At 46.6% G+C, this 17151-nt stretch overlaps 2 protein-coding genes and 1 pseudogene across 3 annotated transcripts in view; all 3 read left to right on the forward strand.

Moving 5' to 3' along the window:
• LOC127669625 (H-2 class I histocompatibility antigen, Q10 alpha chain-like) overlaps nt 1-12481 on the forward strand; it is a 37040-nt gene extending 24559 nt beyond the window's left edge. Inside the window, 1 exon segment of the mRNA XM_052163765.1 lies at nt 12108-12481. The gene's annotated coding sequence lies outside the window, so the exon portion shown is untranslated.
• Nucleotides 1-17151, forward strand: part of LOC127669619 (H-2 class I histocompatibility antigen, D-B alpha chain-like) — a 450763-nt gene that overhangs the window by 409575 nt on the left and 24037 nt on the right. Inside the window, exon 8 of one of the 2 annotated variants that reach the window (XM_052163758.1) lies at nt 12108-12481. The exons of the other annotated variant lie outside the window; for it this stretch is intronic. The gene's annotated coding sequence lies outside the window, so the exon portion shown is untranslated. Of the gene's footprint in view, nt 1-12107; nt 12482-17151 lie in introns of those variants that run through there. 2 annotated transcript variants of the gene reach the window in all.
• Nucleotides 8127-12087, forward strand: LOC127669626 (H-2 class I histocompatibility antigen, L-D alpha chain-like; annotated as a pseudogene).

Here is a 17151-nt window from a genome sequence, read left to right on the forward strand (position 1 = left end):
CTGATTACTTATATAGCACTTCTATTTGATAATAGGTTACTGTGTGTCCTATTTTATGACTTGGTATCCAGTAGACCCTGGTAAGTGTGATTCTTTCTTTCCCACAGTGTATGGTTTACCCTGGTGAAAGTCTGTAGATTCCACCAGGAAAGGACTGGAGAAAGGCTAGCAGTAAACCTTTTATGTATTTTATAAGATACTTACTCGGGGTAAGCCATTTTATGTATTTTATAAGATACTTACTCGGGGTAAGCCGTTCAAGGCATTCTGAGTATGTAAACTGCCTCAAGTCTAGAAACTGATTCATGGGCAGAGATGATCTTTTGCCAACATTATGCAGCCTTTTCTCTCAGTCGTTGAGTATTTTTCTACTACCATGATCAAACAAAAAATCAGTAGGCTTCTATGGTAATTGGATTAAGAACATTTCTGGGCCGTGGTCCTGCATACCCAGAGACAGGCAGAACCCTGAGTTGAAGACTAACCTAGTGTGCAGAGTGAGTTTCGGAACAGCCAGGGACTCACAGAGAGAGCTGTAGCTGGTCTTTGCTACTTCATTGGATCTCTACTCAAAAACTCAGCCTGACCCAGTTTAATGTTCCCTCCACCATTATCCCACACCCTCACAATCCCTTCCCACACACATTCCCCAGACTTCTGCTTAAATGAATTAGCGAACTTGTCAGGCTCCTTACATGTGTGCACAGAGGTGCAGGGCTCCTCCTCATGCACTACACACTCTGCCTCCCTCATGGAATCTACTTTGTGTGAAGTCTGCTCATAGGTCTAGAGGCAGGGAACACAGCGGCTGAAAAACTCTGGAGTTGTTGTTGAGAAAGGTCTGCTGCATCTGATCAGCGTTCGTATGTGAGGACCGCACAGTGGAAGGAAGGAGTGTGCTGAGCTCAGCGAGAAGCTTTGCTGTTGTTTCAACAAGAGAAGGAAAGTTATGGGTTCCTTCAAAATTAATAAATATGAGAGCTGACCAGGGGAGATCTAAAAATCTTGTCTCCAAAAATGTAGGAAGAAAACAAGTAGAGCAACAAAAGAAAACAAAAGAAAAGAAAAAAAAAACATGAATCTTGTCCCTCTACAAGGAAACAGCTCTGAAACTGGCTGAGACACCAGTCAGGACTTCAGCTATTCAGAGACAATCAATCTTGTTGACTACAAAGTCCATATGGCTTATCAGGTCACCCTTTCCTGTGGCATGGGTGGACATTTATATAGCAGCTTGAGTAAGTAGACTTACAGTGTTTGATGCCTTTCCTTCTCTCACATAGAAGAGAATCATCTTTAACTGATCTGTGGACACTGTATATTCCATACATGTGTTAATGCAGAAATGTATGTTACCTATAAATGTTTATGTGTTTACAGAGAAGGGACCTGACACCAAGGAAGACAAGACAAACATCCCAGATGATCTGAACTCAAACTGCCTCAATAGCTGTGTCCTCAGAAATGTGCATCCAGAACAACTTCAAATGATAATTTAAAATCTTCCAGCCCGCCGGGCGGTGGTGACACACGCCTGTAATCCCAGCACTTAGGAGGCAGAGGCAGGAGAATTTCTGAGTTCAAGGCCAGCCTGGTCTACAGGGTGAGTTCCAGGACAGCCAGGGCTACACAGAGAAACCCTGCCTCGAAAAAACAAACAAACAAAAAAAAAAAAGCAAAAAACAAAAAACAAAAAAAAAAACAAAAGACAAAAAAAAAATTGGTAAAATCTTCCAGCCTCACAGACCGCTCCATCCAGGGCTTCAGTTAAGCCCTGCACTTTCCCATTACCCAGAGACTGGACAGCAAATGTTACAGCTAGCTTTCTTAGGACTTGACCACTATCCTCATTGCCTTAGGGCCTCTGAAAGATATTTTCATTCCCAGAAAGCAAGAAACAATTTTGAGAACACTAAGCCCTCATTGTCAATCGTGGGATGGTAAGTATTTGGTTGTTGAGTGGGTGTAGAGTGTTTGCCCTTGTGAAAGTGTGGTTGGTCACTAGTTGTTAAAGGTCCTTGTCAGAGAGGAAGCAAAGGAAAGATTAGATTCAGAAATTTTGTTCTCTCTTTTCCTTTCTTCTGTCTTCCTTTCTCTACTATCTAATGTCAGGGTTGAAGCAGGAAAAGGGATGAAAAGAAAAACGGGGCATGTAGGCATACATTTTTTCCCACCTACTTTAATAAATGTTCAGCCTCTCCTTTTGCCCACCACCCAGAAGAGGTCATGGAAGAGAAAAGTTATTAGGATATTGGGGGAAGCGGACCTGTTTAACAATAGCTCTTTGGGGGTGAGCTCAATCTTCTTTGTGAGCAGTTTAGTCCCATAGTAAACCCCAAATTCAAATCAACAGCTGCAGTCCAGTCGGGAGGCCAGCAAACCCCACACAGGATTCAGCAGCTACAGTTCAGTCCTCTCAGCAGGCAGACACGATGCCCAAACCAGCAACTGTGGTTCAAAACCAAAGAAACCCCAAGGTTAACCAACCAAGAAGTTATGGGAATTCAGAAGCAGTTCTTTGGAGAGTTTCTGTCAGTGGTGGTGTTATCACAAGTGGGTATCAACAAGGATGTAAGGAAAATCAATACATGCATGTCCTTAGTGAAGAACAGTAAGGCAAAGCAAACCAAACCAAAGTTCAGTGCTCATCCCCAACTGTCTGTGGGGTCATATTTATACTTCTTCATCGCAGGTCCTGTCACATGTCTGCTATAACAAAACATCCTTTCACCTGTGTCTGCTTCAGGAAAACATTCTGTCACATGTCTGCTCCAGCAAACCATCATTTGTTACAACTAACTTTCCAAAGAACCTAGAAGTTTCCTGTCAGGACTATAAAAGAATGATAGAGTAAAGGGTAGACTGTTGAATCTACTTTACACTAAAGAGCAACAAGGACTAGTCTCACATATTTACATTGGTGTGGATTTTTGTATACTGAGAGAAACTTAAGCTTACATTTTGCTACAACTACTGTATACATGCTTCAACTCTTGTTTATGATATTGTACCCATGCAGCTCATTTTAAAGTGTAAAGTTTTAGCCCTTGAAAGAAACTATTGGAAACAGTTCAAGATAATTAAGAAATGTGAGTGGGTAACCAATCAAAGATATGGACATGTTAGGTACTAGTTTTGTTAATTACAAGGATAAGCTTTCTTTAGCCTCTTGTAGATGTTTGCAAAGTTGAACAGATAGCAGATGGCTAGAAATAAGCAATATTTGCCTATTCTGATGTTCTATAGATACAGAAGTGGTTTTTGAAAATCTCAGAGATCTACAGGTTATGGCGTTCAAAATGTTTTATTAACACGAGGCTTTCCACAGCAGTGAGGCAGGACTGTGCCTGCAGCACCCTTTCTACTTCAGAGAGGATGGTGGGCACTGAAGAATCTCCATATGGAGTTTGCTTCAAATGTGGCAAAGCTAAATACCAGCCAAAAACCTGCCCTTACTTCAACTGCAGACTGCACGCTGTCCTAACAGTGGACAAGCAGAACATGGAGGAAGTTGACTGGTGAGCTTTGCCAAGACAAGTTGGGGAAGTCCTTCAATATTCCTGCTTCACATAAAAGTCCGTCATACACTGGGCCAGTAGCCTGAAGACGGATGCCCCAGCATTGCAGAAGAACCTTGGGTGACAGTCCAGTCAGCCAGCCATCTCTGCCATTCCCACAGCTTTGGAAGGAAGCTGCTTGCTCTGTACTTCCTGTTTTCTCAGGTAACATTCATCCTTCTCAGGTCACTGATGGGGAGGAAGACTAGATAGTTACAGTTTCACAGTAGCTTAAGTTGTTTAGGATGTAAGAAACTGATTTAGGTCTAGGAAGATTTTTTAAGTGGATAATTTCAAGTTACAGTACAAAGATAATTAGCCACAGAGCTTTCGACTCACAGGAAAGATAATTTCTCAATTGTTGACAAATACAAATGGATCAAACATTATGAATTTAATTCTTATATTTTATATTAAGAATTAATTAAAGTTCTTTTTTTTTTTTTTTTTTTTTTTTTTTTTTTTTTTTTTTGGATTTGGTTTTTTCGAGACAGGGTTTCTCAGTATAGCCCTGGCTGTCCTGGAACTCACTCTGTAGACCAGGCTGGCCTTGAACTCAGAAATCCACCTGCCTCTGCCTCCCAAGTGCTGGGATTACAGGCGTGTGCCATCACCACCCGGCTAATAATTACTAATTCTTAATTAGTTTAACTTAAGTTATTATACTTGTTTTTATTGTATATAGTTTATGAAATCAGAGAAGGAGACTTTTTTAGGAATAAAGGGGGCATGCTGAATTAATGTTATACCCTGTGTGAAGATGAGTCTCTGTCTTACCTTGCCTACCTAAAGCACCTTCTGCGTGGTAAAATAAAAAGCCTATGTCCTGTAGCAAAGGAGAGTAGAAGGCAGGATTCTGGTCAGAGAGAGAAACTCTGGGAAGAGAGAAGCATGGGGAATTCGCCACCCAGACTCGGAGGAAGCAGGATGTGTGAAACTGAGGAGAGGTGACCAGCCACAGGGCAGAACTTAGAATGGTATAAATGGATGACTGAGTTAGGAGAGGGCTGGGAACAGGCCTAGCATAAAGCCCAGGCATTCATAATAAATGTAAGTCTGCTGCCATTATTCAGAGCAAGGCGGGCAAGCAGGGATGTCCCACAGATGCAGCAGGAGCAGGAGCAGGAGCAAGCAGACAGAGAGCAAGCCTTCCCTTCTTCCATGGCTGTAGTAAGCCACCTTTGGTCATTCGCCATTACAAGATGGCGCTGGCCAGATGCAACTCTCTGGTGGTAAACAACTTTAGTACATGCGCAATGTGCTGTGTATGTTATCACACTTGTATGCGGGGCTGAAAAGATGTATAAGGGCCGCAGGGAGAGGGCTCGGGGCCCCAGAAAGAAGAAGAAAAAGTCCTGAATAAAGCGTTGCAGAGAAGAACCTGGTCCTGTTTCATATTTCCTTGCTGGCAGGGTTGGGCACAAGACATGGCTTCCTGTAGGCTTCCAGCAGAAGGTGTGGCCCAGATGAGAAGGGGGGGGGGGCTGCAGCTCAAATACCCTGGGGCAGCTCAGCCAGCCTGGATCCCTTTACCCTCAGCTCTGTGGGCTCAGGCGCCGTCCTCTTCTGTTCCTCCACCAGGGGGCGCTGTTGCCCAAGACCGTGATGCTTCTCTTTCATCTTCCACAGGTGGGACCCTGGAGGGTCTGCAGTGGGAGGAAGGTGGGGGAAGGGGACACCTTTCTCTGCAGGGACACTCTGGATGTTGGGATGTCAGGGTCTGTTACAAGTTAGCATTCAAACATCTGAGTGGAATTTATCTTGTTCATGGGTAATCAAAAACTCACATTGGCTCAAGTGCAAAGATGAGCACACACTGTGTCTTCTTCCTGGGATGATGCTGTGATCCACTGTGCACAGTAGGTCCATAAAGCGAAATATCTTCTGTATTTTTAATTTTATGATTTTTTTCAAATTGTCTTTTCAGTAACGTCTGTTTCAACCATCTTTTCCTGTCCTGTTCCAGAGCTCTGTTCATTGGCTGGTTGTGCAGATTTGTCTAAAGAGCCCTGTGTCCCCAGCTCCTGGCCTCACACTCTAGTTGTGTAGAAGAGAGAGGGAGTATTTTTCAAATCATAGTTATAAAATTTTATTCTTATTAGATGCATTTGTTTTTTGTATGTGAGTGTGTAGGTGCACTAGCACTGGATCCCTTGGAACTGAAGTTGCAGACGCTGACAGCCGCCATGTGCTGATGGGACTCAACCTGGATCCTCTGCAACAGCAGCAAGTGCTCGGAGCTGCGGAGCCATCTCCCCAGCCACTGTTGCAATGTTTCCATCAGGAACCCACACAGCTGACCCACAGCACGCTGGCTGAGCACAGTGAGAGGAACTAGAGGCTCAGGAAGAGACAGTGCAGTGCAGAGCTCAGGAGGGAGGGTGCTGGGCACTGATGGGGTGAGGCCCGAGGGACAGAGACAGAGAGGGGCTGAGGAGAAGGAGACGGAGGCAAAGGGGAGATGCTAACTCAGCAGAGTCCCCTGTTTGAGGGCGTTTCTGTACAGACTGCACTGGACACGTATCTGGACCCTGCTGGCCTCTTACACCCCATAGTGAAGGCTGTGCTGGTTTGAATGAGAACAGCCACACAGGCTCATAGGAGTGAATACCTCAAATCCAGCTGTTGGAGCTGTTCAGAAAGGATTGGCATGTGTGGCATGGTTGGAGAAGTGTCACTGGGGCTGGGCATTGAGGTTTTAAACATTTCCAGGCTCCAGGCACCTGTGGTGGGCAGTGCCAGTTGACTGCACAGGCATGGGCAGTGGTTTTGGCTGGGATTTAATGTTATGGGTGGAAGAAAGTTGGACCCAGGGGCCATTATAGAGCAGGTGTAAGTGCAGATCGCTATAGCCAATCACAGGAGCTGCTGAAGATGACTGACAGGTGTTTCAGGAAGTGCATCTGGAAGCCTGGGGCTCCTTGGATAACTCAGAGCAGAAATGCATCACCACGTGCATGGACCGCTACATAGATGCCTTGAACACTGTGTCCCATGCCTGCAGCTCTCCACTGCAGAGGGAACAAGCCAACATGTGACTGAGACCTGTGCCTCAGTGACCCGTCCAGCAGGTCCAGTTATTCCAGGGTCCCGAAGGGGCACTACCTGAGGGTCAAAAATGGGGGGGAGAGAAAAGGGAAGCCAAGCACGCTAACAAAATCAGAGTCAGTCTGGGTTGTGTCAAGGCTTCCTCTAATGTCGGGGAGGTAAGTGGGTTTTAAGGCTTACAGAGAAGGAATTGACCTTCACACCAGACAAAGGAGGGAAGGGCAGAGACACCCCTAGAGATGGAAGCAGGAAGCGAGGTGGTCATCTGGTCACCTGGAGGGGACACCCGGAGTTAACGCCAGCAGGTACATTCCGTGGTTAGGGCAGGAACATCTTGTGGTATTCTCGGGATCATCTCACCCTGGGCAGGAACATCTTGTGGTATTCTCGGAATCTTCTCACACCGATAGCTCAAGGAGAAGGCTCTAGTTAATTGTTCTTATATTTTAGCAGCCACCACCTTAGGGCCATGAGTAAGCAAGCGTAAGTCCGAATAGCTCAGGATGGCTTCCCACACCTCAGGACACTGTTCTCAGAAGAGAGCAAGGACCAGTGTGAGTGCAGGGACATGGCTGCCCCACTGAACTGTGACCTCATGAGGGCAGGTCAATAAATCCCTGCTGGGAGGGTGGGGGCTGAGAGACTCCTGCTGTTCCCTGATGGCCCAAGAGCTTTCAGAGGAGAAGAACTTTAATATGTGACTCAGAGACTGTTTTGGTGATGTTTTGGTGAAGAACATGGCTGCTTTTTGCCATTGTCTGAAGAGACTGCCTAGAGCTAAGGTAAAGAGATTTATATTAATTGCATCTGCAAAGGAAGTCTCAAAAAAGCTCAACAAAGACTTTGTTCTATGGTTAAGTCTGATGAAGAGAATTTTGAACAAACATAGCAAGTCAGTAAGAAACATCCCTCCATGGCCTCTGCATCAGCCCCTGCTTCATGACCTGCTTGAGTTCCAGTCCTGACTTCCTTTAGTGAAGAACAGGAACGTGGAAGTATAAGTGGAATAAACCCTTTCCTCCTCAACTTGCTTCTTGGTCATGATGTTTGTGCAGGAATAGAAACCCTGACTAAGACAGCAGCCCTCTGCAGGTGAACACACAGCCTGGTGTCTGTGGGGTCAATGTGGGGCTCGCAGGCCAGCACCTCTGCTTCAAGGAGAAGCTTCTCTCCACTGCAAATCCCCTCCCCCACCTCTTACTGTTGACACTCTATTCCCAGAAGTGATTTTTCTTCTAGAAGACTCCAGGGTCTGACTTCTGAGGAGAAGAAGGAAGAGGAAGGGTGGAGGAGAGGACACAGGGAATCTGGCTTGTGGATTTATCATGGTGTCCAGACAACTTCTGGGTCAGAATTCTGAGGTAGTGATGTCATGGGTGGGGAAGCGCAGGGTTGGGGATTCCCCATCTCTCCAGTTTCACTTCTGCTCCTAACCTGTGTCAGGTCCACAGGTCCATCTGCCAGGACACTGATGACAAGCTGACAGATCTCAGCCCACCCCCCACCCCACCCTGCAATTGGGTGGCAAAATCCTGGGAAACCAAACAGCATTTCTGTGGCCCTGGTTATAAATTCTACGCAGCCCGCGGGACTCAGATGCCCTGGATCCAAGATGGGTGCGATGGCACCTTGCATGATCCTCCTGCTGCTGGTGGCCGCCCTGGCCCCAGCCCAGACCTGCTCGGGTGAGTGCGGGATCAGGAGGGAAAGGCCTCTGCGGGGAGGGGCGGGGACTTTACAGGGAAAGCAGTGTCCCCATGTCGCTCACCGGACCCTCCGACCCTTCTCCACCCGGGCCCCAAGCCCCGCGCCCTTCTCCCCTCCCGGCCCGCGCACCTGCCCGGGGTCCCGGGAGGAGGTCGGGGTCTCACCGCGCGCCGCCCCCAGGCTCACACTCGCTGCGGTATTTCGAGACCACTGTGTCCCGGCCTGGCCTCAGGGAGCCCCGGTTCATTATTGTTGCCTACTTGGGCGCTTCGACAGCGACGCGGAGAATCCGAGGGCGGAACCGTACACATCGTGGGCTGAGCAGGAGGAGCCGAAGCATTTGGAGCAGCAAACACAGATCGCCAAGAGAGAAGAGCAGATTTTCCGTGTGAACTTGAAGACACTGCTCCACTACTACAACCAGAGAGAGGGCGGTGAGTGACCCCAGCTGGGAGGTCACCACCCCTCCAGGTCTCTACACAGGAGACAGAAACTTCCAGGGAACCAAGTCTCAGGTTCAGACCAGTTTCCCATTCAGTTTGGAGGAGTCTGCAGCTTAGGCAGGGATGACCCTGGGACAGGGCGAGTGGGCGGGGCCGGTGTGGGAGGGGCCGGTGTGAGTGGGCGGGGCCGGTGTGGGTGAGCTGGAATGACCACAGGGTCCCTGCAGGCTCCCACACACTACAGGGGATGTTTGGTTGTGACTTGGATTTGGACGGGCGCCTCCTCCGCGGGTACTGGCAGTCCGCCTATGATGGCCATGATTACATCGCCCTGAACGAAGACCTGAAAACGTGGACGGCGGCAGACAAGGCAGCGCGGATCACCCGACACAAGTGGGAGCAGGCTGGTGCTGCAGAGAGACACAGGGCCTACCTGGAGGGCGAGTGCGTGGAGTGGCTCCGCAGACACCTGGAGCGCGGGAAGGAGACGCTGCTGCGCACAGGTGCAGGGGCCGCGGGCAGCTCCTCCCTCTGCCCTCGGGCTGGGGCTCAGTCCTGGGGAAGAAGAAACCCTCAGCTGGGGCGATGCCCCTGTCTCAGAGGGGAGACAGTGTCCCTGGGTCTCCTGATCCTCATCACAGTGACTGCACTGCCTCTCCCAGGGCTCAGCCTCCTCCCTGGACAGTGCCCAGGCTGTGTCAGGAGGGAAGGAGAGAATTTCCCCCACTTAGCAATGGCGGCTCCCTGCAGTCTGAAGCCTCTGTCAGCCATGGCCTCTCCCAGGCCGGGTTCTCTGCCCACACCCACTGTCTGTGGACACTGACTACTGTCATGCTGAGTGTGTCAGCCCTCACACCTCAGGACCGGAATTCCGTCTCCTTTACCTGATGGGAGACATGGACTCCCCTACACTAGGCTGGTTCCCCAGTTTCTAGAACTTTCCAAAGAATACATTCTCACAGATCCCTCCCTGTCTGCAGGGTTTGCATCCCTTCCACAACCCAACTCTATCTATTCCTACAGTGGTGAGTGGTCACAGGAGCCCTTATAGGGTGCCCTGGAGAAATATAAACCATGGAATTTCCTTTTTAATTTTTTAATTTTTATTATTATTATTATTATTAGGTTTTTCGAGACAGGGTTTCTCTGTGTAGCCATGGCTGTCCTGTAGATCAGGCTGGCCTCGAACTCAGAAATCTGCCTGCCTCTGCCGCCCAAGTGCTGGGATTAAAGGCGTGCGCCACCATCACCCGGCTTTCTTTGTTTCTCTTTTCTTTATCTTCTTTCTTTTTTCTTTACCTTTTTTCGGTGGGAGTGGGTGGAGAAGGTCTTATTTTGCTTCTAGTCAGTTTTTGTCACTGCACTGGAGTGGTCCTGTTTCTCCATGCCCTTGTGTTATCATTGGTATCAGTCTCCACAAGTGCCAGGGGAAACTGCTAACCTGGATAATTAGACAAGTTAAACCAGGGTTTCCATTAAAGAAGAGCTTCTTGTGATCTTAGACTGTTTCCTGTCAGAACTAAACATCCAGAGCCTCCTGATCTTCCTCTGCCCCACAAGTTACAGTGCTTCCCTAGTGAATCAGGAATTGGACTCTGAGAGACAGGGTCTTCTGCAATCCAGGGCTGGAGTGAGAGGGAAGATCCTCACACCCTGTGAGCCCGCTGTGTTCAGTGAGTGCTGCACTGGGGTCCACAGCACACTCCAGGGATCCTGTGTGACACATCTGTACCTTGTCCCCCTGAGGCAGGGGCTGGGAGTCATTTTCTCTGGCTGAGTGTCAGAGGTTCACCACATTTCTGCTATACACTGTGTGATGGCTGCTCACTTGGACTGACAGTTCTGCTCGTCAGCAAGATGACCACAGGGTTACATCCTTCCAGTAGTATACGGCTATAATTTCTAATTTTGATGTGAACTCAAACACATATTACATTACTTATTTTCCATCCCATCTTCCATTCTGTGACTACCTGTCTCATGCTATAGAGCATCACATAAGGACGACCATGCTGACCCACTGGCTCATGTGGATTCCCTCTTAGCTTCTGAGTCCCCCAGGAACATGTGCAGTTCTGTGCTGAGGGGACCAGCTCTGCCTGCAGGTCACTAGTGCAATGACAGTCAAAGTGTCAAACAGACACATAGTTCAGGGTCATCATTGATTTAACTGTGTCTTGTGTAGATTACCATTTTTCTTGTTAATTGTGGGATTTCTTAAATCATCCACACAGATCCCCCAAAGGCACATGTGACCCATCACCCCAGACCTGAAGGTGATGTCACCCTGAGGTGCTGGGCCCTGGGCTTCTACCCTGCTGACATCATCCTGACCTGGCAGTTGAATGGGGAGGAGCTGACCCAGGACATGGAGCTTGTGGAGACCAGGCCTGCAGGGGACGGAACCTTCCAGAAGTGGGCATCTGTGGTGGTATCTCTTGGGAAGGAGCAGAATTACACATGCCATGTGCAGCATGAGGGGCTGTCTGAGCCCCTCACCCTGAGATTGGGTAAGGAGGGTGTGGGTGCAGAGCTGAGGTCAGGGAAAGCTGGAGCCTTCTGCAGACCCTAAGCAGGTCAGGGCTGAGAGCTGGGGTCATGACCCTCACCTTCATTTCCTGTGTCTGTCCTTCCCAGAGCCTCCTCCATCTGCTGACTCCAACATGGTGATCATTGCTGTTCTGGTTGTCCTTGGAGCTGTGGCCATCATTGGAGCTGTGGTGGCTTTTGTGATGAAGAGGAGGAAAAACACAGGTAGGAAAGGGCAGGGTCTGAGTTTTCTCTCAGCCTCTTTGAAGTGTGCTCTGCCCATCAATGGAAATCACAGCCACACCCACATTGCTACTATCTCCACCTGGGTCTGCTGTCAGTTCTGGGAACTTCCTAGTGTCAAGATCTTCCTTGAACTCTCACAGCTTTCCTTCTCACAGGTGGACAAGGAGGAGACTATGCTCCAGCTCCAGGTTAGTGTGGGGACAGGATTGTCCCGGGACATTGGAGTGAAGCTGGGGATGTTGCGAGCTCTGGGAATCCATAATAGCTCCTCCAGAGACATCTTCTGGGGCCTCAGTTGTACCGTGATATTAATACGTATTTGTACATATACATTTTTTTAGCCATAGGCAGGGACAGCCTAAAGCACTGATATGTCTCTCCCAGATTGTAAAGGTGACACTCTGGGGTCTGACTGGGGAGGGGCAATGTGGACATGATTGGGTTTCAGGGACTCCCAGAATTCCCTGGGAGCAGTGGGTTGTTGGGATGTTGACTTCACAGTGATGGTTCATGACTTTCATTCTCTAGCATGAAGACAGCTGCCTGGAGTGGACTGAGTGACAGCCAGTGTGTTAAGGTCTCTCCTGTGACACCCAGAGCCCTCAGTTCTCTTTAGACAACAGTGTCTGATGTTCCCTGTGAGCCTCCGGGCTCAATGTGAAGAACTGTGGAGCCCAGCCTGCCCTGCACACAGGACCCTGTCCCTGCACTGCCCTGTGTTCCCTTCCACAGCCAACCTTCCTGGTCCAGCCACACACTGGGGGACATCTGCATCCTGTCAGCTCCATGCTGCCCTGAGCTGCAGCTCCTCACTTCCACACTGAGAATGAGAATCTGAATGTGAACTTGATTGTTCACATCATGACCTGAGGGTCGATTGCTCGTTAATGTCATTGATTGAGAATACTTAAGAGTTTTATTTGAAGAAATACATGGCAGATGGAGAACCTTCCAGAATCTGTGTCACTACACTGTGTGTTTTTGGGACAGGATGAGGCTGTGGGAGCTGAGTGTGACAGGGCTGTGCCCATGTTGTCTCACTGTGCTGCTATCTCTGATGTGGTCGCGCCTCAGCTCTGTTACCTCTGAGCTGTGCTCTCTCCATCACTATGAAGCACATGCTGAGATTCTGTGATCACAATGACACTGGAATGTCAGAGCCTTGTTGTGACCCCAGGATTATGAGCACCAAGTACAAAAGAACAGACTCAATTGGGGATTCTTTAATGTGCCAGGTGCACAAGATAAGACACACTACATTTCCTCCCACCCATTTGCTCTAGCTTCTAATGATGCAGTCCTGAAGCTGCCCTGGGTGCTCCCTGTCCCCTGCTACTGTGGTGATTTCTGCCTCTCCTTCTCTCCATCGTCTTTTCCAGGGTTCTCAGGTGTCTGGTGTGACCTGTCTGCTCATCTCTCAGGAGCACATCCACAGCTGGGATAAGACCTGACAGAAATGCTTCTCTCTCCTGTAACTTGGGTGCCAAATCCTATACCTGAAATATCTTATCTTTTACATATTGGGCTCTGGAGTTAAATCCCTGAAGTCTTAGTCTCTGTTTCCAGCTCTGTGGACCTTTAGTTTGCAGCCCAAAGTCCTGCTAATCGGCCGGTTATTGCTCTGCATTTAGATGTGTCTGTATTGCAGGAGACCAAAGTCCCTCTTATAGGCCTGTATACATTTAATTTATCTCATATTAATACCAATAAGGACACAGGACACATAAACTGAGGTAAAACCCTGCCAGCTCAGTGAGGAAACTTTATTTTCTTAACTATTTATAAGATTCTGTTTACAAGCCTGATTCTACAACTAAACTTTAGAAATCTTTAGAAATCTCTGTGTGTCATTCTACCAAGCCAGTCTGCCTTTCTCTTGAGCTCTACCAACCCTGAGGAGGTTCCTTAGCTTTCTTTCCTAGATTTCTGTTTTACCTGTGTCTTACCAATTGCTCCTTTGTTGTTGTTGCAAGCCCAAAGAGAAAATCCCTATTCCATAAAGGATCTTAAAAGCTGAGAGAATATATATATATATATATATATATATATATATATATATATATGTTTTTTGGATTTTTTTTTTTCCCGAAACAGGGTTTCTCTGTATAGCCCTGGCTGTCCTGGAACTCACTCTGTTGACCAGGCTGGCCTCGAACTCAGAGATCTGCCTGCCTCTGCCTCCCAGAGTGCTGGGATTACAGGTGTGTGCCACCACTGCCTGACTGAGAGAAAAAGAGAAAGGAAGTGAAACAGACCAACAGCGAGAGAGAGAGAGAGAGAGAGAGAGAGAGAGAGAGAGAGAGAGAGCTGTCAAATGTCCAATTGTTTATAAAAGAAGTCTCTAGCTCCTCCCCTATACCCTTGGCAGGTAGAGCCATGTCATTGTCTTGGTGGGGTGGGGGAAAGCTCCAGGAAAATCCAGTAGAGTCTGAAAGACTGAACCCTTTCACATTTGGGGGGGGGCAGCACAAGACCACCTGCTGACTTGCCTGGGGGTCACAGGACAAAGACCACAAGCCCTCTCCCATGCACCTTGCCTTAAAATAAGCAGGCACTTTCCATTCTTCAGTGTTCTTATCATGGAGAATTTAGAGGCACCCGAACTACAGCTCTTCAGGCCACATATAACTGCATCTGCCAAATGCAATGTCTAATTAGGCTTTTATATTTTGCTAACATTTAGGTTTCCTATGTACAATAATAAAATATTCTGTGACATAGGCCTGTCAGTGCTTAGGAACTGAACATGTCTGATGCAGGCTTTTCTGGCTGGCAGGGAAGGCAGGGACTGGTCAGGCTCTCTTCTTTGCTCTTTCTGGGTCTGTGGCCAAGTTTTCGTTAGACCTCCCCCTGACAACTCTGAGTTTTATTACTTATGTTACTATCCACAGCTTTTGTGTCCTCTGGAAGTATAAACAATCATCATCCCAGCACCATACACTCACTGACTTCCATTCTGATGCTAACACATCCTTATAGTGTATAGGTTGATTTAATTCTACAGAGTTTTCCTTGATCCAGTGTCTCTCAGCTGCTGTTCTTTCTTGTTAATGCTCAGGAAATATGAAGTTAGTGGAGCACAATCTATTCCACCCCTGGGTCTTATTTCTTTCTTTCTGTTTTACTGGTGTGTTCCTTATGGTGTTTCTAGAACTGATCGTCTTGCAGCATTGTGTGGTGTAGCTGTAATGTACTTTACCATGTGCAAAGAGTTGCTGCGTCTTATTGGAGACATGTGCAGGGCATTGTCAGTCCTGGTTTGTACATATTCCCACAGGTGCCATTACTTCTAGTAAATGTGTAATTGCGGAATTATTATTTTCAGAACTCAAAGCAGTTGCACATTGGAAATCCAAGTATGTTTCTGTGTTATATAAACTTTAGTTTTCCAAATTCTGCAAACTGAAACACATCCATCTGCCAGATTTCATTATTTATTTATTTATTTTGGTGCCCTGAGCATTTCTTCTAGTGAGTACTGGAGTTTAGTTCTACAAAAAACACGACATTTCTTTATAAATTCCTTGGCTTGTTGCCAGGTGATAGAAATTTTTTCTTTACACCTTAACTATTAACATGTTGTTTTTCATGAGTATCTGAGGTGTCTAACACATTTCCTATGAATAATTGGTTAATTTCTTCATTTCCTTGTTTTAATGGACCTGGCAAGCCTGTGAGAGACTGAATATGGGTGACATACCATGGGTAGTTTCTATTTCTGACGGCCTGTTGCAGTTGCAAAATACCGAGGTTAACTCTGAATTATCCAGAATAAATTCAGCAGTTGCTATGTGCAGAACAACTCTGTCTGCATATTGAAACTCAGTGGCTATACTAAGAGATTCAGGAAAATCTGATAATACCATAAGGATTACACACAACGCTGATATTTTAACTGAAGCATTTGGGCTTTGAATCACTTTGCTTATTTTTTCCTTACTTATAGCAGCCATTTCCAACGTTTTTGCATTCGTATGGAATAGTGCCCCAGGAATTAGCATTACCTTTACAATACATGGACAGTCAAATTTGTTCTTCCCCCTCCCCCATCCCCACCCCAGAGACAGGGTTTCTCTGTATAGCCCTGGCTGTCCTGGAACTCACTCTGTAGACCAGGCTGGCCTCGAACTCAGAAATCCACCTGCCTCTGCCTCCCAAGTGCTGGGATTACAGGTATGTGCCACCACCGCCCAGCTAAATTTGTTCTTTTTATTAGGGAAAGTTGCTTTCTTTTAGGATATTTGTTAATTTCTTCCAAATACTTGTTACAAACTCTTTGCCAATCTTCAATGATTACTCATAATGGTGTAATCTCCATATTAGTGTAAGGCTCTATAATTTTTGCTTGGGACAATTACTGACAATTGGCAGAGCTGTACTTTTGCAATTAAATCAGAAACTTTTTTAATATAAGCCTTTAACTTTTCTCTTTGTGTGTTAAGAAGATCTATTCTAAAATACTACTTCTCTTTTCATAATGATCCTAGTAGGAGAAGGAGTTGAAGGCAAAATAACCAAAATACAGTCCAGTTTGGGATCTATGCTATCCACATATACACCTTCCAGTCTCTTTTCTATTAAGGTTACCTCTTTTTCTTCTTATTGGTTAGCTGCCTTGGACTGTCTATGTCTGAATCTACTTGCAACATTTGAAACAAATTACTAATCCAATGGTGGGCCAGAGCCAATTGGTATCTCCCATTAATTTTTAAAAATCATTGAGATTTCACAAGTGATTTTTTTCAAATCTGTACCCTCTGCAGGTGAATATTCTGTTGACTTATTTTATAGCATAGCTAGTGAATGGAATCTCCTCTCTGTATTATATTTTTTTTCAGAAGTAATCTTCAAACCTCAACAAAGCAAAATTCTTTGGGTTTTACCAAACAATTTCTCTAAAATGTCTACATCAGAATCAGCCCTCAGAATATTATACATGTAACGGTAAATAATGGATTGAAGAAATTGCCTACAAATTATTTCTAGCAGTTGTTACATTAAATATGACACAGGGTTAGACTGTTTAACATGCCCAGTGGGAGAACTTTCCACTGACATAATTTTACAGGCTGAGCATTGCTATAAGCAGGTAATATGAAGGCAATTTTTCCTTATCCTGCTATTGCAAGGGAAAAGAAAAAAAAAACAGCCTTTTAAATTAGTTACAGTCAATAAAGAAGATAAAGGAATTCCAGGCTGTAAGGACCCATTTGTTGGGATTGCTGTGGTGCTGATATGGATTCAAATCCTAAGTACTGGCCCACAAGATCTGGTTGCCCCAGGAGATGATCCTCATGCACATCCAGTGATGGTATGTAAGCATTGCCCTCCAAGTTAATTTGTCAATAAAAAGCTAAAGCCTGTGATTGGTCAATAGAGGGAGTAAGGCGGGACTTAAAGATTGAGTGAGGGGTCTTAGGAGAGAGGAGGAAAAGAAGAAAGAGGAGGAGGGGAGAAGGTCACCCTAAGAGTACATGGACCATGAGCACAGGGCCAGGACAGACAGCAAACAACAAGGGACATGTGGCCGGGGTGTAAGTCAGAATAGCTCCAAAACCTGCCCAATCTAAGCTTGCAGCTTTCTTTCTTTCTTCCTTTCTTACTTTCTTTCTTTTTTGGGT

This window comes from Apodemus sylvaticus, chromosome 19 (genome assembly GCF_947179515.1).
Source record: "Apodemus sylvaticus chromosome 19, mApoSyl1.1, whole genome shotgun sequence".
Taxonomy (NCBI): domain Eukaryota; kingdom Metazoa; phylum Chordata; class Mammalia; order Rodentia; family Muridae; genus Apodemus; species Apodemus sylvaticus.